Below are 6,313 nucleotides of genomic sequence, written 5' to 3' on the forward strand. Positions count from 1 at the left end.
CTTCATCCCTTCCATTCCCCTATTCACCCTTTCCTTTTCCTTAAGCCCTTTTTGCATGTTAGATGTTTTCTTTTGCTTAGTTGCATGATTAGTTGCATGTTTAGATCTCTTTAATTGTTCTTATCGTAAGCTTAGAATCACATGCTAGTTGTTTTGCTTTTTAGTATGCTAGTTGCTTTCTTTGCATGATTAGTAGTGTTTGTTAAATTTGGAACTCAAAAGAATTCAAAAATCTTAAAGAATCTAAGAACTCATAATCATCTAAGATGAAAAATTCCAATCTCCAAAACATAAAGTTCTAGGCTCTAAACTTAGAGATCACACTCTAGGTTTTCAAAATAGAATTCTTAGAATCCAAAGTTCACAAATATACTAAAAATGTAACTTAGGTCCATTGCATTAAATCTAGGTTCATATAGCATAGGTCACTCCACCTCGAATCAATCAATCTAATTCAACTCAAACCGAATCGCAGTAATCTCATGAAATGTCAAAAACACTCACATAGGCACATAGGCATGTAGTTGCATGTAGGATGCACTCCTGGCCCGCATGAGTCTAAACTGTGAACGGTTAAACAATTAGAATGCACTTAGGTTAATAAAATTCACATTCCCCCCTTTTAGTTAAAACTAAATAATTAAAGCTTTTAAAAGTTAGGCAAGGTCGGTGATGTACACTTCGTGCAGTACACCTTCCGACCTCGTAACCAGGTAACTTATCCAGAACTCAAAACGTAGACCAAATTAACAGAGTTAATCATGGGTCCTAGATCCCTAATCTAGGTGGTGACTCTGGTCAGTTGCTTCTTTCGTGAAGTTAGGACTTTTATCCTAAATTTATGGAAAAAGCAATCATATTCAAATCCAATGGACAAAGGCGCTATCATCATCATCGCAACACACACCCTCGTGGGGCACCCCCTCCGGGGCGGGATCCACAACATGCAATAGTCTATTCAAGTTCTTTGACTTGATTAAGTGTCCACATGCTCAAACCACTTCTAATGCACAGAATCTTTCCTTACTTAGTGGTTTGGTGAATATATCAGCAAGTTGATCATTTGTATTGATATCAGGGATTTCATTATCTGTCTTTTGTGAGTGATCTCTCAAGAAATGATGTCTTATATCAATATGTGTAGTTCTAGAATGCTGAATTGGGTTCTTGGTTAGGTTGATTGCACTTGTGTTATCACAGTGGATTGGAACATTTTTGAACTTCAAATCATAATCTTCTAAGGTGTTCTTCATCCATAGGATTTGTTCACAACAAGCTCCTGCAGCTGTGTATGCTGCCTCTGTGGTGGATAGAGCAACAGAGTTTAGCTTCTTACTAAACCAAGAGACTTAGGATCTCCCTAGGAACTGACAAGTGCCACTAGTACACTTTCTGTCAATTCTACATCCGGCAAAGTCAGCATCTGAGTATCCTACTAGGTCAAATGTGTTTGACTTCTCTATTAGAGTTGGTGCCTTAAAACCCAGTATATTTCACATGTTAATTAATAAAATTTTCTTTTCATGACAAATTATGGGTATTAAAAGTTAAATATGTGTGATATATTACTTATAATTGACACGTATTTGTCCTTAGGTAGCAAAGTAGGAAACCCATGCTCATGGATTCACAGATCCTAGGGAGCAAGGAGATATGAGATTCTGGTTATTTGCAGACCTTAATAGTTTCTAGTTGGGGTTGAGGTTGGACACATCTTCATGTACACAACTAGCATCTATCTTGCCTACATGCACGAGATGTGGAGTGACTTATCTCAATCACTTGGGTAGTGGACCCTAACCAAGATAGAATGGGTACGACAATGAGATTGCGTACTGAACAGGATCACATTAGAATGGCCTATGAATAGGAGACAGGTGAGATATTCTACCACACAGGACCCTTTACATGTCCTTTGACCTGAGGGGTCATATTGGTTTGTTGGCGAGTCTTTCATTTTTTGTCTATCTAACTGTGATTCTCTTTGAGTCGCCAGAGGGTAGTACTGGAGTGTTGGACAAACCTTCGAGGTCAATAGTGATACCCAACATGGAATTCTTCACCTTTTTTAATATGATAACACCTACGATTTTGGTCAGAGCAGTAGGCCTAAAAAAATACCTGGCCAGCTGGATTTGATAAAGTGTTTATCAAAAGGATTTCATAAAATAAGTTTTGAAATGGTTTTAGCAAATGCATTTGTGGGCCAACACTGCTTGACTGAAAGGTATACCATGAATGAGCCCCAGGGGGCAATTAATGTCCACTCTCCATAGGACTCAACTTGGCAGATGTGGACTTGGAGAAAGGACATGCACATTTGATGTGATTAGTGGTATGATGATTTGACGGTTATCTTTAGGGTTACCTCTCGATGGAGGCCACTAACTCAATGCGATTATAGCATTAGCTACAGAGCAGTAATTGCAGTGAGGCCCACTTGTGGGTTCTGCAGGATCTACCGTTAAATCCCTACTACGATCCCACTCACTACTCGATTGACCTATTATGATCTATAAGATAGATGTCCCGCATTTATTGGTTCACACACACAAATTATTTTTGTAGCATTTGATGTAAAGGGAAAGATTTACATAGTTTTAATGGTGCATACACACCATGTGACTCAATGGGAATACTAATTTAGTTAAATGTTAATTAAATGGTATTTTGAAAATTATAAAAAAATATGGATAGAGCTTTTATCCCATTGGATGGGAGAAAATATGTTTATTTAATTAAAAAATTAAATAAAAAATTGTAAGTTTAGCTTATAGACTTATTTTACTAAAACAATCATAACTTACTTACCTCTTGGCCAAAATTAATGTGCAAGTACTTGTTTCGAAGAAATCTGAAAGATCTACAACTTTGTAGTTTATGATTTTTTCTAATTCGGTCATTTACTTATCCAAAATTTAAGTTGAAATTTGACCTACAGCATTATAGCGGAAAAGTAGAAAAAAGAAAGAGTGTAAGAGATATTTTAGGGATTGTTTTTATCCAATAAACCAACCCACATTTTCTACTTGGAAAAATGCCCAAGTTAGAGTTTTATAAATGTCCAAAAATTTCTAAAAATATTCCCCACATTGTTTGGTTTCTATTTTGGAAAAAGTAAACTAGCTTGTTTCCAAATTGGAAGCTCCCAATTTTGACTAGTTTCCTTATTTTTTGAGAATTCTCTAAAAAAATTGGATTGTATCAAAGGCAATTCAAATCTCTAAAAATACAAGATAAAAGAATAGAGTTTTCTACAGCTCTTTCATAATCCATGTGCTGGAAATTGAAAGAAACACACAAGAAAATTCGTCCAACTAATCTCCATTGTTCTAAACAATAATTCCCATATTATAATCTAATTAAAATCAGATTATAATATAAACAAAGAGTTGTTTGCAAGATCCTTTGTGCAACAAAAAGAATCCATCGATTCAACTTGCAGTTTCGCGTCGATTTGATCGTCGACAAATTTTCGAGGAGTAGATCAAGTGGATTAGTTCTTCTCTACAGCAACTTAAAGGTATTTATATTTGAGTTTATTAAATCACAATAAAATCAATTAGTCCCTATGAATCCTGGGTTAGAGAAAAAATTTTGTTTTACACGGTTTATTATTCCACTATGTGTAACGATTTTGCTCGGGGTTTTTGAACCCTTCTAACATTCTCATACCATAGACCTAGACTGAGGGTGCCCCTAAGGTACTTAAAGATTCCCTTAACTGCCAGTAAGTGTAATTCCCTAAAATCTAACTGAAATCTAGCACATATACACACACTAAACATGATATCCAGTCTACTAGCAGTCAAATATAATAGACTTCCTATCATGCCTCTATAGTTCTTTTGATTAACTTTTGGGCCAATGACATCTACAACTAATTTGGAGGATGTGCTCATAGGAGTAGACTTTGGTGGAGAGCTTTCCATCCCAAATTTCTTCAATAATTCTTTTGTATATTTTTCTTCGTTAATGAATGTTCCGTTTTCAAGATGATGGATTTGTAGGACAAGAAAATATTTTAGTTCTCCCATCATGCTCATTTCATATTCATTTTGCATGCATTTGGAGAAGTCTTAACACATACTCACATTAGTTGACCAAATATGGTGTCATCTACATATATATGCACAATGAGTATAGCATCACCCTTATTCTTGATAAATAAGGTTTTATCAACCTTTTCCATTTCAAATCCCTTCCCTAGTAGAACTAAACTTAGCCTTCATACTAAGCTCTTAAAGCTTCATTCAAACCATAGAGAGCTTTGTCCAATTTATAGACATGATCCGGGTGTTTAAAGTCTTCAAATCAATGAGGTTGCTCTACATAAACGTCTTCCATGATATACGCATTTAGAAATGTACTCTTGACATCTATTTGATACAAGTTGAATCCTCTATGACATGCATATGCAAGAAGCATTTTAATAGATTCCAACCGAGCTACTGGGGCAAAAGTCTCATCAAAGTCAATCCCTTCTTCTTGGTTGTATCCTTGAGCGACTAAAAAGGCCTTGTTTCTTATGTTCAAAATATACCACTTGCAACCAAAGATTCTAAAATAGCTAATGTTTGGCTTTCTTCCTTTTCAAAGCTCATATGATATTTTGTTAGTGTGAGATCTTATAAGTACTTTGTTAATCACATGGAAAGCTGTAGCTTCTGCCCATGAATGCCTAGATATGTTATTGTCGTGAAGGAGAATTCTAGACATTTCTTGTAAGACCCTATTCTTTCTTTCTACAACACCATTTTGTTGAGGGATTCTAGGAGTTGAGAAGTTATGATTTATACCTAGTTCAGTGCAATATTCTTCAAAATGATGGTTCTCAAACTCAGTTCCATGATCACTTCTAATTTTCTTTATGTGACAACATTTATCCTTTTGTACCCTATTGCAAAGTTTGTAGAATTCTCTAAATGTTTCATCCTTGGAAGCAAGGAATAGGACCCGAGTAATGACTTCTATAAAGACATATCTCATTCGTCCAAAACTACAAGTTTTCACTGGACCGAATGGGTCCATGTGAAGGAGTTGTAATGGTCTAGACATGGAGATGATGTTCTTAGGTTTGAAGGAATCCTTAACTTATTTGCCAAGTTGACATGCTCTACATATATGGCTTTTAAGATGTTGACTTTAGGTAGACCATCTACTATATTTTTCCTAGAGATTCTAGCAATGATTTCTATGTTAGAGTGGCTAACCTTCTATGCCAAGTCCATTTGTTGTTCTCAAAAGAAGTCAGGTAAGTGACATTTTGACATGAGAGTTCTTCTAACATAAATGTATATACATTTCCATCTCTAGTTGCTACAAACTCGATTTTATTGTTATTTATAGTTTTAACTATACATTTATCATTTTTTAATAGAACTTCATTACCATTATCACATAATTGACTTATATTAACTAAGTTATGCCTAAATCCATCAACAAGTAATACATTTTTAATGATAATACCTTTGAATTTTATAGTACCTTCTCCAATGATTTTACCTTTCCCATTAGCCCCAAATGTGACATTTCCTTGATCTTCTCGTTAAAGTTAATACCATAAAAGCCAATACATTTAGTATATCTTGACACATTAATATTAATAAAGGTTTAATTTCATGACATCTAATGGGTAATATATGATTGAATATGTGTAATGTGCTAGTTATTGGTCACATATTCGTCCTTAGGTAGCAAAGTAGGAATACCATGCTCAAGGATTCACAGATCCTAGGGAGAAGTGAGATATGGTATCTCGGTTCTTTGCAGACCTTAAAGATTCCTGGTTGGGGTCGAGATTCGACATCTCTTCATGTACACAACCAGCACTAGTCTTGCCTACATGCACGTGTCGTGGAGTGGCTTATCTCAGTCACTTGGGTAGTGGACCCTAAGCAAGAAGAGTGTGTGCGACGATAGGATCGTGCACTGAACAGGATCAAACTAGAATAACCTGTGGACATGAGTTAGTAAGGCTATTCTACCAGACAGGACCCTTTACATATCCTTAGACCTGAGGGGTCATGTTGGTCTGTGGGTCCGGCAAAGATTCTTGATCTATCTAACCATGGTCCTTCTATGGGTCTTCATAAGGTAGTACTGGATTCTTGGACAAACCCACGAGGTTAATAGGGATACCCAACATGGAATTATCTGCCCCTATTTAAGGAGATATCATCTACAGTTTCGGTCAAAAAAGTAGGCCCATAAAATAGCTTGGCCAAGTGAGTTTAACAAATGCTTTATCAAATGTTTTGCTAAAACATGTTTTTGGAATGATTTTGCAAATGCATTTGCAGGGCCTAATTGC

Source organism: Tasmannia lanceolata, unplaced genomic scaffold (genome assembly GCF_043159265.1).
Source record: "Tasmannia lanceolata isolate RefF3 unplaced genomic scaffold, GAP_Taslan_0.1 ptg000018l, whole genome shotgun sequence".
NCBI lineage: Eukaryota > Viridiplantae > Streptophyta > Magnoliopsida > Canellales > Winteraceae > Tasmannia > Tasmannia lanceolata.